General features: G+C 38.8%; 1 pseudogene; it reads left to right on the plus strand.

Moving 5' to 3' along the window:
* The window catches only part of LOC102703150, a 28,503-nt pseudogene extending 17,355 nt beyond the window's left edge, over window positions 1-11,148 (plus strand).
* The last annotated feature ends 4,256 nt before the right edge of the window (window positions 11,149-15,404 follow it).

Genomic DNA, 15,404 nt, shown 5'->3' on the forward strand with positions numbered 1-15,404 from the left:
CTGTGCATTCTTGCAGTTCTGTTTGTACCTTGAGTTGTTTCCGGTTCCTATTGCTGTATCTCAAACACTTAACGTTGAATAAATCACAAATAGTTGAAACGAGTAAATTTCACAAAACGACATGTTTTGAAGCATCCATAATGCAAAAGCATAAATATTAAAATCTGCGGCTTCTGGAATTGATGCTCCTGAGCTCGGATCCTGCAGTCGTGAGAGAGACCAGGGACACCGCACTAGAGAGGAGGGGGTGGGTGATCATTGCTGTGCTATGGAGAGATCGAGGTGGTCATTGCCGGCTGGCAAGCTTGGGGAAGAGAGGCGGAGGGAAAGAGTCGAGGGGTGTTAAAACTAAGTATAATAACAGGTTATAAGCCATCTAAATGCTAAAGTGAAGGAGAAGTGAGATGAGAGAAAAGAAGCGGGCTGTTATCTTACAGCCGGCCCTGGCACATGAACCAAGAAACTCTTTGAGAGAAACAAGTAGGTCATGTATTAATTATAAAGAGCTAACTATTATATGGGTCGGCTAAGAGAAGACATATAGCCAGCTTATTGGCTATATTATTAGCCTTGCTCTAAGCTGAATCCAGCTGGCCCTAACCTCTAGGCGGCCGTATCTGGTGGTGGCGGTGCAGACGATGGCATCGACTTCATTGAGAAAAAATCCTGACAAACACATCATGTCTAGAATAAAGTGCATTTGTCCTGTGATATTGTCATCATCAAAATTTCGAAACTATTTTGTGCATGTCAATTATACTTTTTTTTCATGTACTGACTGTATCAGGATCTTACAAACTCATAGAGAAAGAATAATTTTTGTAAGTATTGTTTGAAGTCATTCACTATTTCTGATTGTAAATATTTTTCGCCTCACCACCATTTATAACACTATGTCACCCAATTCAACCATGTTCGAAAGTGAAGGGTATGGTTTCCAAAGATAAGGAGTTAAGGATTCTTTTGTTGCTGACATCAACTGCAACAGCAGTAGAGAATAGGGGTGTCACTCTGTTCTTTTCCAAGCAGAAAAAGAACTTTCTATGTATGATTTTCTTATAATAATATTGTTTCAAATCAATTTTCCCCACCTTTATAACAGTTATATACCACATAGAAAGATGATATGTTTTGAAATTCTAACTTTGAAGGTACCCGGATGATATCTACGATCGTTTGTGGTTTCCATGGCAAGCCAACGGAGGATACCTCAATATATCCACAAACAAGACGATTAACGCTACCTGAATGACGTATTCGAGGTGCCAGAGAGAGTCCTTCAAACCGCCATCACAACGCCTGACACCTTCGTCCCTCTCAACTTCTCATGGACAGCCCCTGCCAGCTGGCCTCCCACCGAGGCGGTGCCCGGATACTTCGTCAACATGCACTATACTGAATTCCAGAAGCCGCACGAGCATCAGTTCAATACCTACTACAATGGCTACTTCTGGTGGACTAACAACAATCCAGTTATACCATCCTATCTCCTCGCAGGATACAAGTATGCCACATCTCAATACACCTCTGACAGCGGTTTCTACAACATGTCCCTGGTCGCTACCAACACCTCTATTTTGCCTCCTATTCTCGGTGCCTTTGAGATATATTACCTCGTTAAACATGACAACGCAGTAACTTCTTTAGAAGATGGTATGTACAATAATTGTCCTGATATCCTCTGGTTTCTCTCTTTCTGTCCCTCTTTCTCATATGAGAAAAATTTAAAAAATACCATTGATAAATGTTTAAGTCTAAGAAATGCCATTGACGAATGCGAATTCTAAGAAATGCCATCATACAAACGAATTTGTCTGAGAAATGCCATCACCGTTAGAGTTCTGTCCATTTCCGCCGTTAAAAACACTGTTCATACTATAGCACTTAACGGAAAAGAGTTGACGGAGCCCTAACGGCGATGACATTTTATAGATAAATTTGTTTGTACGATGGCATTTCTTAGAACTCACACTCGTCGATGATATTTCTTAGAATTAAGTGTTTGTCAATGGCATTTGTTAGATTTTCTCTTCTCATATCTATGTTTTTGCCTTTGTCGAAACAAAATTAACCACTCAATAGCTTGTGAATCCCTAAAGAATGACGGTAGAAAATTTGGTCATAAATCGGCATATTTTAATCTAGAAATATAAGATACTAAACATGACATGTATATAGTTGAATGATCTAGTGATGGTGTTAAACATGAGCATGCTTTTGACAATATAACCATAAGCATCAACAACATTTATAAAGGATAGTGATCCTAGCATGGTGGTAAACATGAATATACTACATGGACTAAGGCTTTTAATAACATGTTAAATACTAAGATGAGAGTAGTATAATACCTAGAGAAAGCTCCAGTACTAGTTGAGGCATTGTTGGTGTGGTTGCCTCCGTTGGTGTTGTCGTTCTCGCCTTCTCCAGTGTCAGCGTCGGCGTTGACGTTCATGTTATCAATTGAGATGGCGTGTTGTCGAAGAGGAAGATGTTGGTGAAGGGAATGCAATGTCGATGTAGCAAATCAAGAGCAGTCACGCCCGAAAGCACTCTCCGAAAACTTGATCGTCCGCCTACCCGTGCAAGTACACAAGTAGACGAAGGTCCCTGCTATAATTTTCTCAATATCAGGGTTCTATCTTGCAATACTACCAGGGCTTGATTACTAGAATGAATTGTAGCATCAAAAGTACTTTCTGTTTTAAAAAAGGGAATGATCGAAACAAATGTATTTATCCCTTTTTGTTAAGAAAAGGAACTCCTAGATAGAATTATTCTCTTTTAGATGTGATTGTATTCTGACAGTGAGAATGTAAATCATACAATGATGTCTTAGCGGTGATTATTTGTTTTTTTCATGAAAAAAACCAAAACGGTATATTTGCAAATGAAAAATAATTAATAAATAAATCTTATATATATATATATATGTGTGTGTGTTTTCAGCAATCTAAAAGCCAAATTGAAAAATAAACTACAATAAAAAACCTCAAATTCTACTTTTAATTTAAGGTTAAAAATTCAAATTTTAGCTCATAAACATAAGCGGAAGCCACAAGATGGGGTTGTTAAATTAATCAGCTCAAGTTAAATTTTTAATAAGATTCACTAATGTAATTCCTTTTCCTGTTTCTTCTTTATTTTAACTAGTTGATGCTATGATGACTATTAAAACTGAGTATCAAGTTAAGAAGAACTGGATGGGAGACCCATGTTTACCAGAGAACTACATATGGACTGGATTGAAATGTCAAAGCGATGGAATCACTTCAGGAGTAATATCTCTGTAAGTGTGTGGGTACATTCACAAATGTATTATTATTTTCACTATATAATTATAAATACGGCTACTAAAGCAGCAGCCTTATTAATCTGATTATTGCTCTATTTATCCTATCACTATCTACTTATTAGTGTAAATTGCTTTCCCAGAGATTTGTCCCACAGTAATTTGCAAGGTGAAGTATCAGATCATTTTTCTTTGCTGAAATCACTCCAGCACATGTAAGTATAATTGTAGAAATGTATCAATGTTTATTATGCTAGTAATTAGTACTTCCTCCGTCCCTAAATATTTGACGCCGTTGACTTTTTTTATATACGTTAGACCATTCGTCTTATTCAAAAAATTTACATAATTATTAATTATTTTATATCATTTTATTTATTGTTAAATATATTTTTTTATTATTTATAACTTTACATATATTTTTTTAAAAAAATTGAATAGGACAAATGGTCAAATTTATAAAAAAGTCAACGGTGGATAGAGGTAGTATTACATTCAATGCAACAACCCCATCTTGTGTTGCAAGTTTCACAAGATTTTGTTTCAGGAATTTGTCGCACAATGATTTAAGTGGATCAGTGCCGGACTCTTTAGCAAACCTACCATCCCTCCTTACTCTGTAAGTTTTGTCCCCCAGCAGTTGATAAAGCAGGAAGCTATTCAAATTAATGGAGATAATTGTTTGCCATTAATGCACATGCAGAGATTTATCAGGAAACAATTTTATCAGTACTATTCCTAATGCCTTATGCACAAAACAATCACTTACATTGAGGTTTGGATTTCTTCTGCTCTTTAATTTTTGTTTACAGTTGCTATTACAATGTCAAGAATAATTTATTAAAAATGGATCGTGATTACAACTGCTTTGAGAAGTTGTAGGATTGACTAGTGTTGATTAGAGGGGAAATCAATCATCGGTGCTTTCCGTTTCAAATTAACAAAATCAAATACGCAGCGAAAATCAAAACAAAAAAATATTATAATATCAAACTAATGACCAAAATAAAAAAAAGAGTCACAAAAGTTCGGCTGCCACAGTAAACGTGACCTGACTCGTGAACAGTACAAACAGCAGCAACACCTCCAACGAAAATCAATATAGTAAACCTCGCTCTATTACCACTTATTATTTGTTATATCGGATGGCATCAATAAAACAGCCAGTAAATAGCTGAGGGATACTAATGTGTAAAGGAGGAGATTATTAAATAGTTTCATATTGATTCTGTAAAGTAAGGACCTACTATATAAATGTGTCTGTCAGTGAACATTCAAGGATACCAATATATGAACGGGTGATTGTTGAATAGTCACACGTTTTGATTTTGGAACGGAAAGAGATCTATAAGTGGAGGAGCCTCCACCTCGTTGCTTAATTTTTAGGGTGGGAAATGTCTTTTACTCACCGTATACCGATGATTTCTTAAGTATACGGGTTATGCAGGCACTCATAGTCCATTAGGTCTTCACATCCAAGTGTCCAACACCCTAGAGATATTGAACTAACAAAACTCTAGTACCAATTGTCGAACCATAAATGATGGTCTTTCCCATCCTAAAACCTAGCCTAAAACCTAGCTTGTGAGCCCTAAAAGCTAGCATATTGGTGACAGACTTCTCAAAAACTATCCTATGAAGTGAAGGCCCCCCTCATTATTTTCAAAATGGACAATTAAAATGTAATTAAGATTCATAACTTTGAAAGTATCACATAAGTTATGCCCCATTACAACTCTCTTGGGATCTATTATTTATAGCCTTAACAAGTAGCGGTACATGCTAGCGTTACATATTTAATTACAAGATTTTACGCCTGACATAAGTATGTCTGGGGGTACAACAGGGGGTTTACACAAGTGTAGGTTTAGTTGGACCGAGCCCACTAGCCACATGCCTAACAACGCTTGATGGGCCACCTCCTATCATCTAGAGCCGAGGTCTATCCCGTCGAAAGCCGTTCTTGTCAAAGGTCATCATGGAGAAGACCCTAATAGCTAAAGGTCCATCCCAGCGAAGGTGTATTTAGTCATCGGGCAGGTTGATCTATTTTAGTCGAAGGTCTCCCTTGGGCAAGTGCTTGATCAGGCGAAGGACTTCTAGCCCGAAGGCCAATTAGGCTGCTTCCGCGGACCAATATGCTTGAGGTCTTAAGTAGGCTGGTACTTAGCCTCCAACACCCACTTATATATTAGATCACATGTACTTCCATAACCAAACTTCTATATTATAATATTAGGTCACTTTTCCTTTCACAACCAATGTATAACTATTCAACTTAAGTTCAATGCACTAAAGTATATGAACATTAGTCTAAAATGACAAGAATCAAGAACATAATCAAACTTATGAGGTCGGGGGCTTCTTATGAGGTGAGGGGCTCCCTGAAAGCTAGCCTATAAAGTGAGAGGTTCCTCCCCTTTATATTAAGTCGCTTTTATTTTCATAACCAATGTGGATCTATTCGACGAAAGTTCAATAGATTAAAGTATATGACATTAGTCTCAAAGGATAGAAATCACGAACATAATCAAACTTCTAGTTATATGTTGAGTTCAACTATTACGGGGCAGAAAGCTGTTTACAGCAAGTGGAGCACCCATATTTTTCATGTCTTTACCATTATCAGTTACAACAATATATTTTGCTTCATCAGGTATGACACTATGAATGGAGATCCATGTAATGGAAAATCACCAAAGAAGAGAAACACTGTTGTTCTATCTGTTGCCATAGTGGCCCCAGTCTTAGTAGTGGCACTTCTGGTTCCTACTTTGCTGGTGTGTTATTTACGTAGAAATCAAGGTAGATCTGATTTGTTGATTCTTGCACCATTTCATTTATACGCAAAGGATTTTGAAAACTGACTATAAGATCTAACTCAAATAAATATTGGCAAGTTGTTTTCCTATTAGCAACATGAGTCCAGAATAAAATTTACGGTTAATTAGAATTCAAAATCTAGGCAGATATCAAGTCATTACCACCATAAGTGCTGAGAAAAACCATGGTCTTGTATGTGAAAGGATTTGATGGATCACGCTTGCGTACACTGACTGTATACACGTAGAAACCATGGTCTTACAATATTCCTTTTCTCTGATGGAACATGTGATTTGACCTAATACAGTTTCAAATATGCTACATGGATTCAATGATGTTCCCGACACTACAAGTAAAGGAGACTGTGAAGATCGCATACACATATCTGATGGCCGTGAATTCACATATAAGGAGGTCGTGGAAATGACAAACAATTTCTCAGTGTGCATTGGTGAAGGAGGGTATGGGCCTGTCTTCCATGGTCGATTAAAAGAAGGCACTCAGGTTGCTGTCAAGATGCATTCTGCAACATCAACAACAGGAAAAGGAATGGCAGAGTTCTTAGCTGAGGTACTTATTAATTTCAACAGTTAACATGATTTTTCTATCAATGTAGATTCTATAACATACTCCCTCCGTTTCATAAAAATAAAATGTTTGATTTTTTTCTTGCAATATTTGATTATTTGTCTTATTCAAAAAATTATGAAAATATCATTTATTTTGCTTGTGATTTACTTTATTATCAAAATAACTTTAAGCACGACTTGTCATTTTTTATATTTGTACTAAATTTTTAAATAAAACGAATGGTCAAACGTTAAAAAAAATCAAACATCTTACATTATTATATGGATTACGGAGGGAGGTAGTATATAAATTTACTGAAAAAGTCATAAGCCTCCGATATGGGTCGGATGACTTTTTCTATTGTACATTTTTCTTTGAGTGCATTTTTCTTTGGGAAATGCTAGAGAACGGGTCCCGTCCGAAACAGACACGACGGGATGCGTTCCATGCAGTCCTGCCGCATGCGGGCGTTTTGCATCCATCTAGCAGTATGATCAATATAAATAAACTAACCGCACACTATCGATTAATTAATTAATTAATCGATCGTTAATTAAGTTGCATCCATGCGCATATGGTACTACGTACCCCTGTATATCAATCGATCGACGAGTCGGTTGAACTAGTCAACCCAGATAGTGCATCGATCTTCTAGTAAGTTAGGTTCATTTCATTAAATTAATGGAAACACTGTAGGACGATCTACCGTTTCGATGGGATATGTCTATTAGATGGTTTACTCGGACACACACAGTGTGATACAGAACATTCACGTGACTGTGTGGCGACGACGATGACGACGATGATGCACACCATCCCCTCCAGCAATCCAAGATTTCTTACCCGATGAATCTTAGCTTAAAGTACAAGTTCACAGAAAATGGTAGAGAGATTTCGATACGCAACGCCATCGACAGGATGCTTAAAGAAGAGAATAATGATGAATTGGTACCTCACATGTATCATGTATGATAACTCAAGGTATCAGGCATGGTACCATGGTCAGACAACATGTTAACTTACATGTACCATGTACGATATTTAAACATTATCATGTCTGGAACTAGTGGTATCATGTCTGGTAATGCTGAGACACATGTATGATACCCACAAAGTACCATCTTGATAATACCTAATGAGTATCATGTACTTTCCTTGTGTGACTAAACATAGCATAACAGATATGAGACACATGGTACCATACTTTAGTTTTTGTTACTTTGTTTTAAAACCGGTTGATACTCATAAAATCACATATGTAACATTTTAAGGAACATGGGTGATACCTGAAGGGTACCAACTTGATATCATGGTCAAGTAACATAATACCTCACATGTACCATGTATGATACCTCAACATAATAGGCATTGTTCATCCGTATATACGAGGTACCATGTTATCGAGGAGGTATTATGCATGTTACTTTTGAGATATCATACATAGTACATGTGAGGTACCATGACATCTGGGGCACCTAGGGGTACCATGTCACCTGACCATGTTACCAAGCCTAGTACCTTTCAGACAGCACCCATGTTACCAAGCCTGTTACCTAAAATTGTCATATTACAAAATCTGATACCCTTCAGGTAGCACCCATGTTACCAAACCTTGGGATATCATGTTACCTGGGCATTTCATCAAACATATGGTGGGCATAAACTAAACACATCCACTCAATGAGACTTACATAGTATCATAACTCCTTCTCTGTTTGTTTGTGCCGTTGAGCGAGGTCGAGCGCGCGAAGGCGCGCGAGCCTGAGCAGAATCACCAAAAGCCTACTCATGCAACTGCCTGCAGCGGACGGACGCCTCGTCGATGTCATTGAGTGAGGTTGAGCGCGTAGAGGTGCGCGAGACCGTGCAGCAATCGATGGTGAGAGGCGCGCGAACGGCGGACATCGACAACGAGGAGCGCTACGGCGGCAGGAATCAATGTCGTGGCAGCGTGGAGCGCGGCGGTAGGAAATTGGCGCCGCGATGGCAAGAAGCACGTACGGTCGGTCGTGATGGTGCGGTTTGGATTGTCACATGCAGCAGCGCCGAGCGTCTTTTATTTACTATCGGAATCATGGTAAAAAAAAAAAGCTAGTGAACAATACACTAAGCATTGTTGCCGCAGTCCCGTCCCAAACACTCGGGACGGGATCCCACTCTGTAGCAGCCCCCTTTTGCTTTTGTCATCACAGAAGAAGTCCATTTGATTAGTACAACTACTATTCATCAGTATATTTTATTTGTAGTGATAAAATGGGAATTAACATTTTGAGATATATAATTCCAGTACGTCACAGAGCTTTCCTTTTTGTTACGTCGCCTCCAAATACATCCCCAACCCATTGTTTTCAAGTACTTGTTTGGATAAATTCAATAGTTAGGCAAGTTTGGTGATTGTAATGCATGATTTGGCTGGCACTTTCTATGCGTACATACTGGGGTGTATTAAAATTAACTACAAAATCATTCATAAGTACGAAAAAAAAATCACATTGAAAAAATCTGATGGAAAGTTATGAGATTTACAAATTACTGTATAAAATATAACGAGTTAGAAATTCAGGGTTAAAAATTAACTCCTATTACTTACTCAACCATATTTTTTAATATCCCTCCATAAATCACAAAAGAAGAAAATATTTTGTAACATCCTCTAATTCTTCATGTTTTACTATCTTCTTTTGTAGGTTAAGAGCTTAACAACTGTGCACCATAGGTATCTTGTTCTTCTAGTTGGCTACTGTAGTAACAAAAATCATTTAGCTCTGATCTATGAGTACATGCCAAATGGAAGCCTTTATGATCATATTCGAGGTTTGTGATATCGCAAATTTATGTTGGCTTTATTTTGCTATGTCCTCCCTATATATAGAACAGGAAAAGTGGTATACTCAATATTAGAATATTAAGGATTTATAAATTATTAATTTAATTATGTACTATAGACATAGGTAAATCATGTCAGTGTTAGGCGGGCTTAATTCCTCCTCATATTGTATCTATCTGCCTTAATTATCCTGTATTGAAGAAAAAAAATGTTTCCTAGTATGATAGGTCATACTGCCTTTGGCTATCCTTTTATATCCTAAAACACTTTATTCTTTAAGCAATTATTGTATTTGAGGGGATGCGGAATAGTTATTTCACGGGGATGTGTATAATAGATTTGCCATAGGAGTTATATATCAAATATTTTTTTTTATCTAGTTGTATGCAAAATTGCGTGAAGAATTCCCTTGTTACTGATAATTCAAGTGGTCTGGATTCCATATTTGCTAATGTAATAATTTTATACGCACTAATGTTCAAGAATGATTAAGCGTATGTGTTTTGAATAGAAGGGAACATGGGCAGTAAAATACAATTATGTACTGATTTTCATCATTGGATTTTTTTTTCTTAAAAAAAGAACATGTGTACTCCATGGATATTTTCAAACAGTAAATTGTGTGATTTCCGAACTATCAATAGAGTAACTAATAAGAACTTTAGCGGTAACTCTGCCAAATTTCCTAGGTGTAGTCGCTGATACTCAACTTGTACTTAGGTGATGTACTTTTACTAACTTTTTAGGGGTCGTTCAGGCAAAAATGCAATTGTCAAAATACTGCCATGGCGTGATCGAGCACGAATTGCACTTGAAGCTGCACAAGGTTAATTAGTCTTGAGAGAACATATTTTGTTTGACATGGCAAGCTATACTGAACATGCCGTTTTCTACGTAGGTTTGGACTATTTGCACACAGGATGTGTACTACCAATAATACACAGAGACCTGAAATCACAGAACATTCTTCTCGGGCATGATATGGTTGTAAAGATCTCGGATTTTGGATTGTCCAGGACTTATCTTAATGCTGCACAAAGTCACATATCTGTCACAGCTGCTGGAACACTAGGCTACATTGATCCAGAGTTTGTTCCTGATTTCCCATATACCTGCTCTATCCAATAATCGCCTATAAATTATAAGGAAATGAAAAAAAAAGGCATTCACTAAAGAGTTGCATATTAGTTCATCCTGCTCTTAGTTGCAAAATAAACTAGAAATTTTGATGAAACCAACATTGGTACATATTAATTGGGTGTCTGCTCTGACTTGTGTTTATTAGGTACTGCCTAAGCGGCCGGCTCACCGTAAGCAGTGACGTGTTCAGCTTTGGAGTGGTTTTGCTTGACATTGTGCGGCGTGTGAAGGAGAAGGTTGCCATGGGCAACATCGAGGCTATCGCCGACCCACGACTCGGTGGCGAGTACGATCCCAATTCGATCTGGAAGGTCGTGGACATAGCGCTGCTGTGCACGAAGGAAACATCACAAGAAAGGCCATGCGTGTCGTGGCGGAGCTGAAGGTTGCAACGGCATTGGAAGAAGCTCATGCGATCAGTGGTAGCATCAGCGACGTTAGCCAAGGAGGTGCCAATTTTGATCTGTCGATTAGCTCGCTGCTGTCGGCAAGATGATGCAGCATTTTGGTAGCATATTGCAGTGTTAAAAACATCGCATCTATTTAAGTGTCAAAACCATCAGTTAATAAGCATGCACGGAGTTGCGTGTGCCCTCTGGAGTTGCAGCTACAATTGCTACAGGAGGGATGTATCAGACACATAACATGTGTTTCCACTTGCCTATGCTTTACTAGTATGAAGGTTTTGCTTAATTTGTTGGGTGGTGCGTTAAAGGAACATTTTAAAATTAAACAAATTAGCAAGCAAAGCAAGTGTTAGCTCATTACCAATTTACTACGATTCCAGGAATGTGGGAAGTTTCCCCTGTAATCTGCAGCAACATGCTGCGTACGTAATCTGGCTTATCTAAGACATCTGCATGACCTGGCAAGCAGGAAACAAATATCTCGAAGGAATTAGTTGAGCAATTAATCATGATGCGACAGATGTGTCGTGTTGCGCCTCGGGAGCCAAGAGCATCTTCAACAAACTCTCCAATACATTCTCAAGTTAAAATTTAGGTGTCATTTGAGAAAAAAACTCATTCTAGCTAAGCCAAATAACTAGTCAAACTCCTCCCCTCAATGGCCAAATTTGACCAGCCCAAAGTGCATTGCCATTTGTGGGCCCCATGTTGGAGATGCTTCTCTCTCACCTCTGCCCAGCTACCGCCGGCGACACTACACAGCGCCCAGGGAAGACCGTTGCCGGGGACGACCGCAGCCGCGAACTCAAGGACGTGCCTGCGAAGGCCGTCGCCGTCGCCGCCGCGAGGCCGCGGAGGCCACGGTCGCCGTCGCCGCGACGAGGCCACGGTCGCCGTCACCGTCGCCGCCGCTGCGTGAGGTCATGGAGGCCATCGCCGTCGCCGCCCGCGGAGGCCGCGGTCGCCGCCGCCGAGCGAGGCCGAGCCGTCGCTGCCACCGCCGCGCCGCCCGACCTCCCCGCGCCGCCTCCCGCGCTGCGCCGCCGGGCCCCCTCACGCCCGGGGCTTCCCCAGTCGGCCGTCAGCGGCTGGCGCGCCGTCCAAGCTCGGCGCCGTCCCCAGCCGCGGCTGCCGCTGGCGCCATCCCCGCTCCACGGCTGCATCTGTCGCTGTGGAGAGAGAGAATGGAAAGAGAGAAAAGAAAAGAGAGAGAGATCGAGGGAGAGAGAAAAAGAAAGGAGGATGACACGTGGTGCTCAGTTGTCATGGACTCGGAAGATGGAGAGACTGTTGTAGTAAAAAATAAATTTGAATAGCTAAATGAAATGAAGAGTGACCAAATAAATATTTGGAGAGTCCGATTTAAGCTCTCTGTTAGAGATGCTCTAAGCGCGTGCCCAGACGATGTACCTGAAGAACGTCCTTCATATTGAGGCTAATGACTATCTTTATTATCTATTCGAATCAGCGAAGGATCAAACTCACACAAGATTTCTTGGTGAGGAACGCCGGAGGCTACCTACCTCCAGTGCATTCTAATCGCAGTAGAATTTAATCGATAATGCTGATCTATTTTTTGTCGGATAACTGTGATTAAATTATACTACTAACAATATTAGATGTAGTAGAAATTTTAAGGGTAATATCGTCCTTTTTATTGTGATCTTTATTGCCAAAAAATAAAATTACAAGATACTGCTAATTAATTGAGGAAAAATTCCTTACATACCTGAAAATTTGCTCAATCCTGACTATATTACCCCTCTTATACACATTTGCTACCTACTCGATAAATTTTTATGTGCAAAAAATAATTTATACTAAAATAAAAGGATATAATCAGTTAATACCAAACTTAAAACATAAAACTTATTTTTTAAAAAAAATTACTTTTAAAAAATATGATTAAATCCACACATTAATTTTAAATATGTTTTTTAGTTTCTGATGAAATAATTCCTTCCCTTTTGTTTTTTTACGATGAATCTTTTTTCACTGCATATTCTTTGCAAAGTAATTTTCAAATTTGATGGGGAGCTTGATTTGTTTACAGTAAATATTTTTTGATTGTTAATGAAATTATGTTTTATTTTTAAAATATTTAGTAATTTATCTCTTACTATTATTCACAATCCAAGTAATTTACACATCAAATATTTCTCACTTTTAACAATATACTAAGAACACTAAAGTCATTTCTATAATAATTAATGGTCAAACTAATGATCAGTTAACAGAATGGACATATAATGGATCTAAATAAAAACCCAGTGATATAGAAATCAAGCAAATCTCAGGAACGTAGAAGGGAATGGCAGAACTTACAAGGACATGCAGGGAATTGACCCATTAATTAATTAACAAAGTATAAAAATACTCTTTTTAATCAATAGCTTAGATTAGTTCTACTAAGAGTATCTAATGCTACCAGTAGAATGCACCGGAAAGAAAGAGACCCTCCACACACACGTATTTGGAATGGACACACAAGAACAATAGCCTGTCAGCAACAAATGCATTTTTCTTTCTCTGCTTATTCACATGTACAGGAAACACAGGATTACATTGAACTTAATTATAAGTCTCGAGTGATGACGTGACTTACGCACCGAGCAAACCGTCCTGCTGGCCAAGTCTCACGCACATACGTCGCACGATCCACAGTTGAAGATCACACCGTCGGTTACATTTGGCGCTCCCAATTTTTGCGCTAAGGTCACGTTCGATATTGCTAACTTCGACTTTGACATACAATGAGATCCTCTGTCAATCAACGCATATATACAAACTTCTCAAGATTCCGTGCCTAAAGTAGTGGTAATTACTACGTATTATTTATATGCATGATCAGCAGGCAAAATTCTTTGCAAGTATTTTTCCACACAGGCATACCTTTTACTCATGCACATCGCTTAGGTCACTACCCAAATAGGCCATTATAGTCCATATAGTTTTGTTTATTTTGCCCAATATTTCGTATCAATATCCATAGCTCTGTTATATTTGATGTTGTAGTTGAAATTGTTCAATGAGTATTGCATACTCACTTTTACAATGGATTGGACCGATTTGGTTGATTTTTTTTTCCTGAACTTTCTAATCAGATACATCTCAGTTCATCAAATCAAACTTTTAACTGGCTTGCCGACGCTCTTCTCCGAACATCATATATAAACATGGGTTTGATATTGTTTTCCAAACAGCACGCGCACGCACATCACACATGGTGTCTTAATTTTCATTTGTATTTGGTATCCAACGAATGATTTTTTTGGGGGTTTAAGCGAGTCCTTATTCCTTATTCCTTTGTATATATAGTCACTTCCTTGTCTTGAATTTATTCTCAACGAGAGATAAAAAAACAGGTATATGATATGATACGGAACTGTAAGATCGAGGAGCGACCTACAATTTTTTATGATGAACAAATTGGTGGTTTGTGAATTAAGTGTTTTTGGGATAATTGATCAGGCGGTCAGACCGTAGGTATATCCACGGTCAGATCGTTGGGACAACTGCGGTCAGACCGTTGAGACCATCAAGGCTGACCTGACAGTTTCAGATTTGGTTGATCTTTTGAGTTTTGGATTTATTCTTCATGAATTCGACTTCTAGTTGGTTTCTATACGTATGGATACTGTTATTTTGCTAACAATGAGTCAAGTTGGAGATAGCTTGATCTCGGAATATAGTTCCTTTGTTTGATTCATGTGTGGGTGTCTTGATGCCTCGGGAGAGTATACCGGTGATGGATCGGGAGTCAATTTGGAGATAAGGTGACGTCCGGACAGTCAGATATCATATGGGATACTTAGGCTAAAGGTCAATGCACGTGGTTGGTGAAGATTTCATATGGCATATGATGGAGATATTGTATGTGTATGGAATATGGAGTTGAATTCGGATAGAGTCCGAATTTGAGAAGATTTGTTGTGTTAGAGATAAAAATATGTTGGTTACGGATAAGGAAAGGTTTCCCACGAGATTGAGAGTCCTAATTCATGCTAGATACGTAGGCTTTGCATAGCCACGTCGAAATTATAAATAGGTACTGAGGGGTATGCCCCGGTGAGTTTTTGGTGCCTTTTGTGAGAGAAAATTAGGGTTTAGACTCGATTTCGATATTAGATCGAAAGTTTTTGTTGGAAGTTTTTTTTTGCACTTTGTAAGCACTAGTTGATCAATAAAAATCGAGAGATTTAATCCACATCTTCAAGCGCTGTCGATCGGCGTTTTTTCAGGATCTCGACGGTCCAACCGTAGGCAGGCTGATGGTCTGACCGGAGGTATGCGAGCGGTCTACCGGCCGCATAATGTCTGTCTGACCGGTGGAATAAGCGTGGTG

Source organism: Oryza brachyantha, chromosome 9, assembly GCF_000231095.2.
Source record: "Oryza brachyantha chromosome 9, ObraRS2, whole genome shotgun sequence".
Classification (NCBI taxonomy): Eukaryota; Viridiplantae; Streptophyta; class Magnoliopsida; order Poales; family Poaceae; genus Oryza; species Oryza brachyantha.